The sequence below is a fragment of the Pogoniulus pusillus genome, chromosome 7, assembly GCF_015220805.1.
Source record: "Pogoniulus pusillus isolate bPogPus1 chromosome 7, bPogPus1.pri, whole genome shotgun sequence".
Taxonomy (NCBI): Eukaryota; Metazoa; Chordata; class Aves; order Piciformes; family Lybiidae; genus Pogoniulus; species Pogoniulus pusillus.
The window spans coordinates 35711068-35727890 of NC_087270.1; positions in this window are offsets into that span (position 1 = coordinate 35711068).

Genomic DNA, 16823 nt, shown 5'->3' on the forward strand with positions numbered 1-16823 from the left:
TGGCCACACTGTTCCTGATGCAGGCCAGGATGCCACTGGCTCTCTTAGCCACCTGGGCACACTGCTGGCTCATTAGAAAATGATTTTTAATACCAGGAATAGGCACATTGTGGTGTGGCTTGCCAGAGGAGGCTGAGATCCTTCAGGACTGACTGAACACACATTTGTCAGAAATGTTTTAATTAGAGTTGAATTTGCCCATAGGCACAGAAATGGGCCGGATAATCTCTGAGCCTCTTCCTGCCTCACATTCTATTATTCAGTGAGAAAATGACACAGCAGAATGAGGCTGTGTTTTCAGGAGCTTTTTCTTAGCAATGAAACCTCACAGTGGAAAAAAAAATCAGAAGCTGGTGGTGAAAACCCTGTCACATGAAACGTTTTGAATCTGACTAAGAAAATAGTGCATGAAGGAGCTGTAGGGAACTGTAGCAGAGTAGCCAGGGGATGGGCTGGGTGACCTAAGAGGCTTTTCTGTCTCAAACTTCCGACTCAGTCTGACAAAATCACCTGACTGGTGTTTAGCTCGTCCCACTAATGCAACAGATGTTGTAAACAAAGTTACTCATTCATGAATTACTCAGGTAATTTAAATCAAGTTCCTACCGTAATCATGCTTCTTGGGATGGTTAAGTACATGCTGTATCTGTGCTTCATTGCTGCTAATACTAGATAATAGAAACATCAAACCCTGATGCCTAGAACTGACTTGCATTTTCTCTGTAGCATGGGTATCTGCTCTTTCACAGAGACCCTGAGCAGGTACCTTTGATGAGAGGGTGCTATCTCCACTACAGAATATCTTTTTAAGCATCAAAAAGGAAGGAGGGCCACCTTCCTTTGAGACAAACTGATAGTACTAAATTAATCTCATGACCAAGGGACCTTAAGAAAGAAGATAAAGCATCAAAAAGGAAGGAGGGCCACCTTCCTTTGAGACAAACTGATAGTACTAAATTAATCTCATGACCAAGGGACCTTAAGAAAGAAGATAAAGCATCAGAGAGGAAGGAGGGCCACCTTCCTTTGAGACAAACTGATAGTATTAAATTAATCTCCTGACCAAGGGACCTTAAAAAAGAAAATAATTTCCAAATATCTGGAAGAGTCAGGTTTAACTGATAGCATTAAATTTTCATGGAGAGATGTAGCTAGAGTAGAGTGAAACCTGGGACATCAGTAAATAATGTCCAAGCAATGTAACCACAGAAAGCTCTCTCAGAAATTGCAGTATAGAATCATAGAATCAACCAGGTTGGAAGAGACCTCCAAGATCATCCAGTCCAACCTAGCACCCAGCCCTGGCCAATCAACCAGACCATGGCACTAAGTGCCTCATCCAGTGAATTCCTACTCAAACAGCTTCACATCTTATGCCATCGAAGTAAAATTTTGCTATCTACATTTACTTTCTACAAGGCTACCAAAATAGAGCCTATAGGAGGTCACACAGGTAGCTACTGCACACAGAGACCATCACAGCTCTGTTTAAGTACTTTGTCATATGGAAACCATAGTCAGGCTTTATTGTGTGACGTGAAGGAGGCCCAATAAGAAATCAGTTCTGCTCACTCAAATTTGGCTTACAAGTTTGACCTTGTTTCAAGTCAAAGGAGACATTATGCTCAAAGATATTAGTAGCTTCAGGGTCTCAAGGCAGCACATGGAGAGAAAGGCACAGGTACAGAGTGAGAAGAACCCAAACAGCTTGGAGTCCCCTTACTCACCCTGCCCTCACAGAATGCATTGCTTTGGATATAACACAGGAACCAGGGCAACTCCTGTAGCATGACCGTGATGTTCTCTCTCATCACTGCTGAAAATACGAATAGCTGTATTTCACACCACCTCAACTTCCAGAGTTATTTCACAATCCAGGCATATCCTGAATGCTTTATAATAGTCCAGCCTCTAAGTTTATTTAAAAAAAAAAACAAAAACAAAACACTGAGAGAGAGGGAAAATATCCATGTATTTTTGTACTGGAACCCCAGTGCCAGTGGGGGAAAAGGAATTGTTGCTCTGCTGTGATCTGCAGTAGAGCCCAGGCATGGTGGTGTTTTGCTAACCACAATTGAAAGTCAGTTTGAGTAAAGGTAAAAATAAGGACTGGAGGCAAAACGTTTCATGGCAGTTAATTTATTTAGCCAGGCACCTACATCCCAGCACTGGGTCAGTGCAAGAGGCTCCAGCACCAGTTTTTGAAATACACCCATCCGGCCCTGCGCTTCACACCAGGTCAGAGTCCTTTCTGCCCAGCTCCTCCCATTTCTTCACCCCATGTTACTCACTCACTCAAAGAATTATCAGCTGTTTGTCTGAAATCTTATGACACATCTGTTGACAGCTGATAAAGACTGTTTCCTCATCTCAACCAAACCACTCAGCTTGAGGAGCGTGTTTGTCTGCCACCTCTATTGGCTGGTGTGGTGGCCCCACTGCCACACCTACTGCTTGCTTTTGGTGAATATTTTAATGACATCATTTAACACTGCACCTGGGATTGTTCCTCTTAGAAACTACCTCAGGCTATACCAAAAGACATTTCATGATGTGGTGTTTCCACATCACCTGCTCATCACACCCTCCCTTGTGGCACTGGCCTTTCCAGACTCGGAGGCTTCCCAGCCCTCTTCTTCATAGGGCAGCTTCACCAGCAAGCTTGGAAATGGGGACTGTCAGCTGCAGCTCTGCACTGAGTCACCAAAGAAAGGCATGCACACTTTTCACCAGAAGAGTGCTAAAATGACTGCCTCATCCTCACAGTCAGGTGCAGAATGATGACAGGCAGTGGAACTTCATGACTGTGGTATCTGCATCATACACACCTTTGTACCTTTGGCATACCCTTGTGGGAAGCTTTGGATGGCCTAGACCCTTGCTATTAAGTACAAGGCAAAGGGATTCAGAAGTAGATCCAGCAGAATGTGGGGCTGGCACCCAAGAAGAATCTGAGAACTTCATTTTTCAGGATAAATAGAGATCAGATATTCATTTTAAGATACCACATACATGGCTAGTCATGTATGCTATTAAGAAGCTCCTGGCTTAGTTCAGACCTGGTCAAACAGGTATGGCAGCAGAGCTAAACCTGGAGCAATCTTGTTTACAGGCTTGAGAATCTGGACTTGTGACAGGCTGGATCCTCAGGGTCTGCAGAACCCAGAATGACACAGAAATAAAACCTGCTGTGATTGTTGTGCTGCTGCAGAGGGATTAAAATATACATGGAGTTGTTTGGTTTGTGGTGTGTTTTGTTTCTTCATTTTGCTATCATTCTGTCTCTCTAGGAAAAAAAACCTCCACAAATATGTTTGCTATGATTTTTTTTCCCAAACCTTTTTTGCAGTCAAAGTAACTGTAGAAAGATTTATAATTGTCCCACGTGTGGTCTTCATAATTTATTTTTTTTAAGGGACTTGCTAGCCACAGCCTTTTAGGAAGTGAGTTGAGATACTTTTGAGGAATGTTTGGAATATGGAGGGCAGACTTTGTGTCCCAAGATCACATTTCTGCAGTGGAAGCAACAAGAGAGGAAAAACAATCCTACAGCTGAGAGGTGGGTCAGGAAGTTTGGCAACTTCTGTTGTGGCTGGCACTATTGCAGGCTTTCTGTGCTCTGCTGCACAATCCAGCTAATCTAACTCTGCTCCTGGTTTTTTTTCAATGCTAAATTAAGAGAACAGTACCAACCTCAGACTAGTGTTATGAAACTGAATTTCTCAATGTTGGTAAAGGTTCTGAGTTCCTTGGGTCAGTACATAGGGCTCACATGTAGTAAAGACTGCGTGTATGTAAAAGTAAACACGGGTTCATAAATAGACTTTGGAAGCAGTTCCATGCTGGATTTTAGCCAGGAGATCAGAAAATAAGGAGGAGAGGGAAACTAAGTGTGCCTTTCATTGTATGTGATTTGTTTTTCTCACTAATGCTACACACTGTTCAGGACTGTTTCTAGGAAGAAGGAGGCAGTCATAAAAACCAATCAGAATGCTCTGCAGCGTTGCTGATGAGCAGATAAACAGCAGGCACAGAGGCAGAGGGAGTTCTTGGTTCAAATTCTTGGGCAGAAGCATTGCAGATTGCAATGAGTCAGGAGTGTATTGTTCCCAAGGCACAAGTTCAATGTTTGTTCAATGTTCAATGTTTTGAAAGCTTTTTAAAGGCTTCTGTCTTTAAAAATAATGTGAAACTTGTTACCCTTCTCTTTGGCTTAGCTGGGCTTTAATTAATGCTAAAATAATTTGACTGTCCTTGAGACTTTATAGTATCATACTTCTTGAGATTCCTTGCTTCTCCTCCTGCTTACCTCAGTATTTTGTCTAAATCAGGCTCAGTGACCTCCGATGTGTAAAGGTGCAGGTGCCCAGTGAGGAGCAGTCTTAGAGAGTCTTTAGAGAAGTCTTCTCTAAACTAGCCAAAGCCTAAGTGAGTTTACAGTTCCCTCTGTAGGCAGTGGAGAGGTAGAGACTCTTGTAAGGACTGATTTACTTCAACAAAAATGTTGTCTTTAGGTTGTGGAAAGGAATCCTTCTGTGGGTTTGAACTCTCTTTCCACTGAACACCAACGTGGTAAAAAAATCTGCAGCGCCCTATTTCACTCCCTCCAATGTGAGTGGAGAGGAAGTGAGTCCATAGGAAAGCAGGAGGTGGAACCCCCCAGAGATCCTGTGAGAATCCCTAGAGCATCTTGGATTGAGGCTCCTTCAACAGACATGCAAGGAAGAGCTAAAGGCAGATGCCTCTGGCCTTTGGTAGTCCTCCTGCCAAAAGCTAAGGGAAAGCATTGCTGGGCTATATGCAACTTAGCTCTTGCATACATCTTCTATGCACATATATATCTTGCATCTGTAGAAGGAAAACCTTTTCCCCACCAACCACTCCCCCCATTCCTCTGAATTTATCATCTCTTTTCCCCCAACTCCACTTCACTCTTACCATTAACCCCTCATCTCCTCTCAGCCTTTCTTGTAAACCTGCTTCCATCACCACAGGCTGTCCTGCTAATATTCCTTTACTGCTTACAGACTGCAGGAAAACTACCCAGCTTTAGCTAACTCTCTGAGTCCTGCAGTAAGCACTGGATCAATACTTAGTCCAGAACATTTTCATTATGACTCATCCATTGAAGAAATATCCATCTCCCACCCAGCTGCCCAGAACCACAGAGAAAACTGCATTAGGACACTTAACCATTGCCTCTCCTGCTGCACTGAACTGTCATCCATCAGACACACTCTGCCTGCAGGATATCCGACACCTGCGTTGCTCTTCTGGCAGTCATTAAGTGTTGGTGTACTATGTCTGCCAAACTCCTATTAATAAATCACCTTTTCCTCTGTCACAGGGTTATGCCAGGATAAAATGCCACTCACCTACCATCCATCATCTTTGTGCTTCATGGGCCCTAACACAAAGTTTCCTTTTCTGATCTACAAAGATCTGTGTTGCTCTTACAAGAAGAGGAAGACTGTAAAAATCAGTGAAGTAACCACATAAAGATGAGTTACAGGAAACTACTTGTTCCCACCTATACCATTAGGGCCTGACTATCCACAACCTACTACCCTAGGGGGAAAGGAGAGAGACAGTAAGAAAAAAACAAAGTATATTAAATTTGAGCAAAATGTAAGTTATATAGCACAGTTGATATCCAAATGTGTTGCTGCAGAAATATCCTGTGACCATCTTAGAATTAGTCAGGGTTGGAAGGGACCACAAGGATCACCTAGTTCCAACCCCCCTGACATGGGCATGGACACCATACCCTAGAGCAGCCCCCTCACAGCCTCAGCCAGCCTGGCCTTAAACACTTCCAGCAACGGGGCCTCAACCCTGGGCAACCCATTCCAGCCTCTCACCACTCTCATGCTCAACAACTTCCTCCTCATGTCTAGTCTGAATCTCCCCACCTCCAACTTTGCTCCATTTCCCCTAGTTCTGGCAGTCCCTGAGAGCCTAAAAAGTCCCTCCCCAGCTTTTTTGTAGGTCCCTTTTGTAGGTTCAGATAGTGGAAAGCCACAAGAAGGTCACCTGGGAGCCTCCTCTTCTGCAGACTGCACAGCCCAAACTCTTTCAGTCTGTGCTCACAGCAGAGCTGCTGCAGTCCTCTGATCATCCTCGTGGCCCTTCTCTGGACACACTCCAGCATCTCCACATCCCTCTTGTAATAGGGGCTCCAGAACTGGATGCAGTACTCCAGGTGGGGTCTCAGCAGAGCAGAGTAGAGGGGGACAATCTTGGACTCCTACTTTACAAACCTCTAACAGCTGCTGGAAAGGTGCAGAAGTGGCAGATAGAATGAAAAACAAAGCAAACTTTCTTCTTCCATCATTTAAACTCCCTCCACTTAATGTTACCTTTAGACAAGAGGGAGGGGAAGGTATTATTGTATTTATAATCTGTTTGTGAAGTGTGTTACTCCTTTCTTATACAAAGCACAGTCTCCATGAATCGCAAAACAAATTCCAAAAGATGTTATTAGCATATTCCCCCTTCAACAGATGGAGCAACTGAGAAAGTTGCAGTGGATTATTGGAACTCACCTTGCAGCACAAGGGAAAATATCTTCATTGTCCCATCTCAGACCAGCACTGTACTGGTTAGGCCAACAGCTGCAGCTCATTTCTCACTTTTAGCTGAGATTCATATCTTATTTGACTTATACTCAAGTTTTGGCCATAAAAATGCCAGGGGAAGGGTTTTACAAGTTAGCATGAGTCTTACATAACTTCTTTTTTTTACCAAAGGTCATGTCTGTATTGCTTTAATTATCCCAGTTGCAGTAACTGTTGCATTTCCATTGACCTTCCAAACAATGCTGTGATGTGGCCAGTGAATCTAATTCCATCCCTGTGGGAAAGCTCTCCTTCAAGATGAATCTGTTTTGTTTTAAATTGGACTAATACCAATGAAGGAAATTGCTGGGTTTAAAGAGTTCTCATACCAATTTTTTTCTTGCTGATCAGAGGGCTGCAGCAGCTCTGCTGCAAGGACAGGCTGAAAGAGTTGGGGCTGTGCAGTCTGCTGAAGAGGAGGCTCCCAGGTGACCTTCTTGTGGCCTTCCAGGATCTGAAGGGAGCCTAGAAAAAAGCTGGGAAAGGACTTTTTAGGCTCCTAGGGAGTGACAGGACTAGGGGGAATGGAGCAAAGCTGGAAGTGGGGAGATTCAGAGTGGAGGTGAGGAGGAAGTTTTTGAGCATGAGAGTGGTGAGAGGCTGGAATGGGTTGCCCAGGGAGGTGGTTGAGGCCCCATGGCTGGAGGTGTTTAAGGCTAGGCTGACTGAGGCTGTGGGCAGCCTGCTCAGGGTGGGGTGTCCCTGCCCATGGCAGGGGGCTTGGAACTAGATGATCCTTGAGGTCCCTTCCAACCCTGACTGATTCTATGATTCTATGATTTATGATGAAAGGAGATCCCTGAACTCTAGAGATTTCTCAGAGATATTTATTGGGATGGAGATCACAGAAACTGTATATTAGAATCATAAAATCAACCAGGTTGGAAGAGACCTCCAAGATCATCCAGTCCAACCTATCCCCCAGCCCTATCCAATCAACCAGACCATGGCACTAAGTGCCTCATCCAGTCTTTTCCTGAACACCTCCAGGGACGGTGCCTCCACCACCTCCCTGGGCAGCCCATCCCAATGCCAATCACTCTCTCTGGCAAGAACTTCCTCCTAATATCCAGCCTATACTTCCCCCGACACAACTTGAGACTGTGTCCCCTTGTTCTGTTGCTGGTTGTCTGGCAGAAGAACAAGCATAAACTCAAACTGATTTTCTTGTTTTTTTTCAAGGTGTGCACTCAGTTTAGTTGGCCATGGCTGCTGTAGGCTGCCCCAAAGTTGCCCCAGTTCTAACAAGATAAAACGCCTTGCATCAGCCATAAGTAATGTGTGTGACCACTGGAGGTCACTTTTGGCTTAGAAATCCTTCACATCAGAGGCCTTTGGCAGCAGTACAACAGCGAAAGCTGAAAAGAGAGCAGCTGAGGTTTTCAACTTGTACATTAAAACATTCATTGGAAAATAGTTATTTTAGTGTAGAGCATTTTACAACCTGGAATTTGGGGGATTCTAGCAAATCATCTGCACGACACAGCTAGTCTCACTAATGTTTTTCTTTCCCTCTTTTACAGAGCTTTGCAATGTGACTGTTTTGTCCTGAAATTCATAAGTCATTGAATTAAAACAGTAGCTGTAGGGTTGGGTTAGAATGAAAAAGAGCATGAAGAAGAAAAATCACAGAGTCATAGAATCAGTCAGGGTTGGAAGGGACCACAAGGATCATCCAGTTCCAACTCTACCCTAGATCAGGCTGGCCACAGCCTCATCCAGCCTGGCCTTAAACACCTCCAGGCACAGGGCCTCAACCACCTCCCTGGGCAACCCATTCCAGCCTCTCACCACTCTCATACTCAACAACTTCCTCCTCACCTCCACTCTGAATCTCCCCACCTCCAGCTTTGCTCCATTGCCCCTAGTCCTGTCACTCCCTAGGAGCCTAAAAAGTCCCTTCCCAGCTTTTTTGTACGCCCCCTTCAGATCCTGGAAGGCCACAAGAGGGTCACCTGGGAGCCTCCTCTTCAGCAGACTGCACAGCCCCAACTCTTTCAGTCTGTCCTCACAGCAGAGCTGCTGCAGCCCTCTGAGCATCCTCATGGCCCTTCTCTGGACACACTCCAGCATCTCCACATCCCTCTTGTAACAGGGGCTCCAGAACTGGATGCAGTACTCCAGGTGGGGTCTCAGCAGAGTGGAGTAGAGGAGGAGAATCACCTCTCTCGACCTGCTGGCCACACTTCTCCTGGTGCAGCCCAGGCTCTGCTTGGCTTTTTGGGCTGCAAGTGCACACTGCTGGCTCCTGTTGAGCTTCTTGTGCAGCTGCACCCTCAAGTCCCTGTCCTCAGGGCTGCTCTCTAGCCAGTCAATGCCTAGCTTGTGTTTGTGTTTGGCATTGCCTCAACCCAGCTGCAGGACCTTGCACTTGGTCTTGTTGAACCTCATGAGGCTGGCTTGTTCCCATCTCACCAGCCTGTCCAGGTCTCCCTCTGGATGGATCTCTGCCCTCCAGCCTGTCTGCTGCACCAAACAGCTTGGTGTCATCAGCAAACTTGCTGAGGCTGCACTCAGTGCCTCTGTCCATGGCACCTACAAAGACGTTGAACAAGACTGGTCCCAAGACTGATCCCTGAGGGACTCCACTTGTCACTGGCCTCCACGTGGACATGTTGAAACTATTCACCTGCTCTGTGAGCTCAAAGGCTCATTATTTCCAGCTTTTTGCCACTGAAGAAGTAGAGAAAAAGTAAAGGAAAGTAGAAATACTCTGTGTTGAATTAATTTCTAGACTAATCCTGCAAAACCTGGCTCCTCTGAGGGTCATCTTTAGATTACAATTAACCCCAGAGGGAAAGACTACCTAAATAAAAAAGGTTTTTCAGACTAACTGCCAATGTTTTCCAGTTTCTTCTTGTTTGCTCAGGCCCCCATGAAAGGGGCTTGCTTCCTGGCCTCTCTTGCTCAGGACCAGTCATGTTTGCCTCCTTGTGCTCCCCATCTTGAGGTGAGGAGAAAGTTCTTCACTGAGAGAGTCATTGGACACTGGAATGGGCTGCCCGGGGAGGTGGTGGAGTCACCATCCCTGGAGGTGTTTAAAAAAAGCCTGGATGAGGCACTTAGTGCCATGGTTTAGTTGATTGGATAGGGCTGGGTGCTAGATTGGAGTGGATGATTTTGGAGGTCTCTTCCAACCTGGTTGATTCTATGATTCTATGAATGGGCTGCCCAGGGTGGTGGTGGAGTCGCCGTCCCTGGAGGTGTTCAAAAAAGACTGGATATGATGGTTTGGGTGTTACCTGTCCCCCAACTCTTATGAAATCACCCAGACTAGACTCAGCTGAGCTGCAAATTAGAAGGGAGCTTTATATTTACAGCTTAGCACAATATAAAAGCAAGTATTTAAAATATATAACTAATTCTCCTCACTAAAATATCCCAGCTAGGCTCAAACTAGCACACTGGTTGAGGCACTTAGTGCTTTGGTCTAATTGAGTGCATAGGGATGGGTGATAGGTTGGACTGGATGATCTTGGAGGTCTTTTCCAATCTGGTTGATTTTATGACTCTATGATTCTAAACCTGAAAGTGGGTAGCAGGGAACAAATGTGTATCATTGCTTTCAAAAATCTCAGCTACTAAGTCAGCCCTAGTTTTTGGAAATATGTTTGTTCTTTCTGCCTATTTTGACTGCATTTGGTGTGTTTGGTTTTGTTTTTTTTTACATGCTCCATTTTCAGGAGTGTTTTGCACTTGCAGCCCAAATCTCAGTGTAGCTTTTGCTTAGCTGCACAACATTGCCCCAGTGTTGTGCAAACTCCTGCTCCAGGTGACATTAGCTGGCGCAGATCAACTGCAGGGAGCACGAGAGGTTAGCATTCTGTTTGCATTTATGGCGTCACAAGGTAAATAAATGTTGTTAAGTGTTGATAAATAAGTGTCATTAAAGTGTTACTCAACATGCAAAAAAGCCTTATCATGCAATGGCAGTGTAGGTGACAGGAACTTGGCGACAAAGCAGCTGACAGTCTTGATACTCTTTGCCTGTCACTTTTTGCTCTCACAACCTTTCATCCCCATGGACCAAGATGAACTTTCAAGCCTATATTAAGACAGGCCATGCTCGCTGAGACATGATACCCTGATATATAAAGCTTGCTGACCTCCCACAACCTGCTCTAAGCAAAATGCAAAAGGATTCACTCTCCAATCAGCTCCCCACTACGGGGCTCTGGGAGCTCCAGGGTGAAGCACAGGGAAGGCTTTGAATGCAGTTTACTGTTTGTTTCGCAGTGGGTAGGAAGGCAGCACATGTGCTTGATGCTGAAGGAAAGCAGATCTGTGACAAATACCTTTGCCACTTATTTACTCTTGCAAAAATACATCCTCCAGTCACTGAAGTGTCAGAGCTCCAAAATGGGAGCAAGGGCTGGCAACCAGGCAACACCTGCTCCCCAGGCTGCATCTGCTGACCTTCTGGGCAGGGTGGGGGAAGGCCACCATCAGGGAAAGAAACTCCTGCATCTGAAAAGCCTGAGGTCTGCTCAACAGGTGGCTGCAAAAAGATATACCAAAATAAGCCAGCCCATAGCTTGGACCCCGGGCATAGTTGAGTCCTTGTCCCTGAAGCCGTACAGACAGGTGCAGGTCAGAAAGCCAGAGGGGAATCAGGCCCTGTGTGAGAGATCTTTCACTGGGGGAGGTCCACAGGATGGTGCAGTCCCAGAGTTTAGACAGTTCCCACCTGCAGAGACAACTGGGAACAGTCCTGCTGTCAGAGTAGCTGGGAGCATCCTTACTGTAAAGTGTAGGAGACTCTGGTGGCCGCTCTGATTTCTAGCTGGTTTGAGCTGGCACAGCACTGGTGGGGTGAGAGCAACCTCTAGCCCAAGCCTGCTCATCCCGATTCGTGCAAGACATCAGTTTTCTTCTGGTAAAATTCTTGCAGTGAGAGACATGCAGATGCTCTTAGCTCTCCAAAGACACTGATGATAATGAAATCGTTTCCCTTGCTGGAATTTGCTAAACTGTTGAGACATGATTGTTCTTTGTCAATGACCCAGGGGCTGGCCTGGAGCTCATTAGAGATTATTATCAACCTGCCCTTGAGCAGCCAAGGTGTCCCTCTCCCATGGCAGCAGCAACTGCAGCTGTAACTCGTGCAAGAGATGGCAACTTAATTACAGCAAAGCTTTCCATTTCTAGATGGTTTCTACCAGAGGATGTAAAAAACCAACATAAGCTTCAAGTTAAATTAACCTTAAAAAGCTGCCCTTCCCAAGATACACAGGACCATGAAAAAGGTTCACCTCGAGGCAAGAGAGCACTGTAGCAAGCTTTAACCAATACAGATATGGGCTAACCTGATACCAGAATGGGATCCAACTTGGCATTGTCCCTACAAAGTTGTGAAAACACAGTGTAACACTTGCAGAGGGTTTACAGTTATCTTGAGAAGGGTGACAAAGCTGGTGAAAGGCTTGGAACACAAACCCTATGAGGAGAGGCTGAGGGAGCTGGGGTTGTGCAGCCTGCAGAAGAGGAGGCTCAGGGCTGACCTCATTGCAGTCTCCAAATCCCTGAAGGGAGGCTGTAGCCAGGTGGGGTTGGTCTCTTCTGCCAGGCAACCAGCAACAGAAGAATGGGACAGAGTCTCAAGTTGTGCCAAGGGAGGTCTAGGCTGGATGTTAGGAGGAAGTTCTTCCCAGAGAGAGTGATTTGCACTGGAATGGGCTGCCCAGGGAGGAGGTGGAGTTGCTGTGCCTGGAGGTGTTCAGGAAAAGCCTGGATGAGGCACTTAGTGCCATGGTCTGGTTGACTGGATAGGGCTGGGGGATGGGTTGGAGTGGATGATCTTGGAGGTCTCTTCCAACCTGGTTGATTCCATGATTCTATGAAATGTGTGTCCTGACAGTGAGGACAGCCAGTAATCCTTGTCACCCTCTCTACCTATTCCTCCAGAGATGAGACTAATTTAAATCCACATTCCTATCAGCAGCTACACCATTTTTTCCTGTGTCTTTCACCTTCAAAAAATTATGTCCTCTGATAAATCCTTGAGTACCTGCAGGAAATGTCAGTTCCATGCTTACCTGCACATTTCATGCCTGAACACAAACACCTAGAAACCAAACATAGGTGTTTCCATTAAAAAATGTAGATGTGCACATCTATAAACATATATGTAAATGTAAGGCTATTGTGCTAGTTTGAAGCTAGCTGGAAGGTTTTGGTGAGAAGAACTAGATTACAGGCTGTGAAAGGAAAACAGTGGTGATGTCTACTTCACTCATAGCCTTGCTGAGATGTATAAGAACAAGAACACAAGCATACATAACACAGTCACTGTCTGGGCTCTCTGGGCTGCACCTCTCTCTCTAACCCAACCAGCCATCTGTGTGACTAATCCACCTGCTTCCTAACCCCCCCTGGCCAACCCTCCAATCTTCCTTGGGCACAAGGCAACTTCTGGGGTAAAGTAGAGGGGCATGGGAGGAGGGTGGAAGGGTGGTTGAGAGCCTCTCCTGGGGACTCAGGTTTCTGGGAGGGCTGCTGTGCTTCTGTATTACCTTTTACCTTCTATATTTCTGTATACAGCTGTATATACTGTAAATATCTGCTTGTATATTGAGCTAAGCTGTAAATATAAAGCTTCATTCAATTTCCAGAGCTGGCTGAGTCTAGTCTGGGTGATTTTTGCAAAGTGTGTGGGGGGTGGGGATCACCCAAACCACCACAGAGGGGTGAGAGGAAGGTGGAAGGGTGGTTGAGAGCCCCTCTTGGGGGCTCTGGTTTCTCGGAGGGCTGTTGTGTTGCTGTATTACCTTTCAACTTGTATATTTCTCTGTATAGCTGTATATACTGTAAATATCTGCTTGTATATTGAGCTAAGCTGTAAATATAAAGCTTCATTTAATTTCCAGATCAGCTGAGTCTAGTCTGGGTGATTTTTGCGACGTGTGAGGGGGCAGGTAACACCCAAACCATCACAGCTATAAAATTAAAACATAAATACTAAGTCCAAGACATAAAATTCCTTTTTTATTACTTTAATGTTTTTTCTAAAGTAACTGCAAGCCTCAGTTGCAGTCCCCCACTTTTTTTTCCTGACACAGAATTCCCAGAGCATTCAGTAGAGCTATTCCTATTTCCATTCAAAGCCCTTTTGAATTGAACATGTCCTCTCTTTTTCCACCAGACAACCATGCTGACCCACATCCTCTATAGCAGCATTAGGCATCAAGTGCAGATCTTAACATACAGGACCATGCATCCACTGTTAGCAAACCATCAGTGCAGACTACTTTCACTAAGGCAGCTTCTGTCTCAGTGAAAAAACATATACAGCAAGAGATTCTTACATGTGTTAAGGAGGTCTCACTGGTTCTTAATGCAGACCTTCAGAACAACCATTTAAGTATGGCTTACACTAATTTCCCATCACTGCACCTAAAAGCTACTTTTCCATAGTGCTGCTTCACACAGCCAGTGAGACAGCAAAGCAAGCAGTACAGAATCAGTCCCATTTTCCTGTAGCATCTGCCATATACAATGGAAGCAACAACAAGAAGAAAAAGATTATCCTTATTCAAATGTTTGGGGGTTGGTTGAGGTTTTAATCTCCACATGTAGAACCTGAACAGAAAATCTGACAGTTAAGAAAACAAACTTCAATAGGAGAGAAAAACACTGAAGGTACTAAATTCTATCTAGGTGAGCAGAGTACAGCTTGTCACCTTTTTCTGGAGCTTTAAAATCACATTTCTGCAATCATAAAGCCTTACCCAAGACCAAGGGGAGCCAGTTGGGGTCTCTGGCTGCTCATCCTCCTCAGACGACATCTTGAGCTGATCGCTCTCCCCCATGCGTGCTGTACGCTGTTAAAATCACTCTCGGTTTCAGCCGCACACAAAAATGCTGCCTGCAAGTTTTAGCTGTTGACAACAAAGCTTCAGAGAATATAATTTCCGAGTGGTCCTGTTTGCTTGCTAATTTTACCTGCTGAAGTTCTTGGAAGCACAGTCAGAGCAAGAAATCTGAGCTCAATAAACCAGAGCACACTTTCCTTGCAAGTGTATCCTCAAGTATCCTAATTAAGTCATAAGGTTCAGTGAAAAACTAGAGCCTGGCAAACACAAATTCACTTCCAAACACTCAGCATCTTTACTTTCACAGGAGATTTTTACAGTTAGTGTTCTGTTGGGGGGTTGGACTCGATGATCTCCTTGGGTCCCTTCCAACCCCTAACATCCTGTGAGCCTGTGCTATAAGTTCTTTGAACAGAATATAAGGGATTCTCACTGCTAACATCATGTTACCATCACTAATCATATCTTGTGTTGATTTTCATGATTTGTTTGGCTTTAAGACAGGTTCTTAATGTCAAAATCTGATTCTGCTTCTCTGCATAGCTGCACAACTCCACAGTCATACTCATAAGCATATGAAGGCAGCACAGCTGTTTTGTTCTTCTGTGCAATCAAGTTTTAAAGAAGGCAATTTTCATTTCTATTTGTTCCTTTGGGGCTTCTGTTTCTCTGTGGTTTGGTCCAGACTGTAGAATCCAGTTATTAAAGAGCTCACCTCGTGTATCTTCAGCCAGACTTGCCCTGATACCTCTGAGACTTCTGATTCTGTAAGAGGGGACTACCAAGTCTAGCACCTTGAAATCACTTCTGGCAGCTGCCAGGAATGGGCAAATCTGACACCAAGATCAGGTCTAGAGTACACTTTGTGCCTGAAGTGGCTACTAATCTACAGCTATGATATGCTTTCTTACTCACAACCTTTAGCTTGAATTTTGTTGTGTGTTATATGCTTACAAATCATCTGACTGCATTGGCTGATGAAATGAAATTGCTGTCAAAACCCCTGAACCCTTCTGCTATATCTCTGACTTTGAGCAAAGGCTTCTAAATTGTTCCACTGAGTTACATAACAAAATGAGCCATTTATAGCACGCCATGGCAGGGGAGTGCTCAGGTTAGCTGTGAGCTGACAGTGATTATCAAGTAAATAAACACATCCAGCTGTGTTTGACTTCTAAGCTTATGCTGTAGATATGCAAATTCAGTAAGAAGGAAAATAATTAAGAAATGGGAAAAGAAAAAAACTTAAAATAGGCCATTGAGTAGAGAAATAGCCTGTTGCCAGCATGTGGTCTCTCAGCACTGTGAGTGTCACTTAAGTTGGACAGCATGAAAAAATAGCAGGAGGCTTCTCTGATAGTTGGCAGCCCACCAGGCATTGTCTGCTTCAGGGTTAGGGTACCACAGTTGCACAGGCTATGGTTTGACAGTGTGTTGCTTTCAACAGCACCACCAGGATCAGCTGTACTTGCCTCTGCCATCCTTCTTACCCCATGTTACAACGTGCAGGGCTTTCTAAAGTCTGAAACAGTTTCTGAAAACAATTTATTCTGAGGTGTGAAGAAGAGCTGTGATGTCCCAGCTGAGAGGGAAGCTCACTGCTGCGTGGAGATTCCATTAAGCTTTGGCAGTATTAGAATCATAGAACAATTTGAGTTGGAAGGGACCTCCAGAGGTCATCTAGTCCAACTCCCCTGCAGTTGGCAAGGACCTCCTGCACTAATTCAGTTTGCCCAGAGCCCTGATGAGCCTGACCTTGACTATCTCCAACAATGGGGCCTCAAGGATCTTCTTGGGCAACCTGTTCCAGTGTTCCACTACCTTCACGGTAAAGATCTTTCTCCTAACATCCAACCTAAATCTCTTCTCCAGTTTAAACCACTGCCCTTCATCCTGCCACTTCAGGCCTTTGTAAACAGTCCCTCTTCAGCCTTCTTGTTGGCCACGTTCAGGCACTGGAAGGTTACTATTAGGTCTCTGTGGAGTCTTCTCCAAGCTGAAATCAGAGCACGTTTCTGGCTACCTGGTAGATGTCTCTGCATAATTTGCCAACTGTTGTTCATGATGAAATGTTACAAAATCTTACTGCTGACTTCTATTCAGTAATGCTTTGTATATATCTTTGTTACATACTTCAACTTGATCTCCAAAAATACCAAGCAAAAAGTATTTCCCTTTATCCACTCTGATAAAAAAAATAAGCTGACACATGTGAGAAAGGCAAAGGCAAAGAAATACAAGGAAAACAGGGCTGCCCAGACTCACAGATTGCTTGCTGTGCAATTTAACAGCCAAGCTGACTGCAAATAGACCATTCCATCTTCCTCTTCTCATCTCTATCCTTTTCCTCTCCATTTCCCTCCCTTCTCCACCATAGCCACCTCTTTCTCTCCTG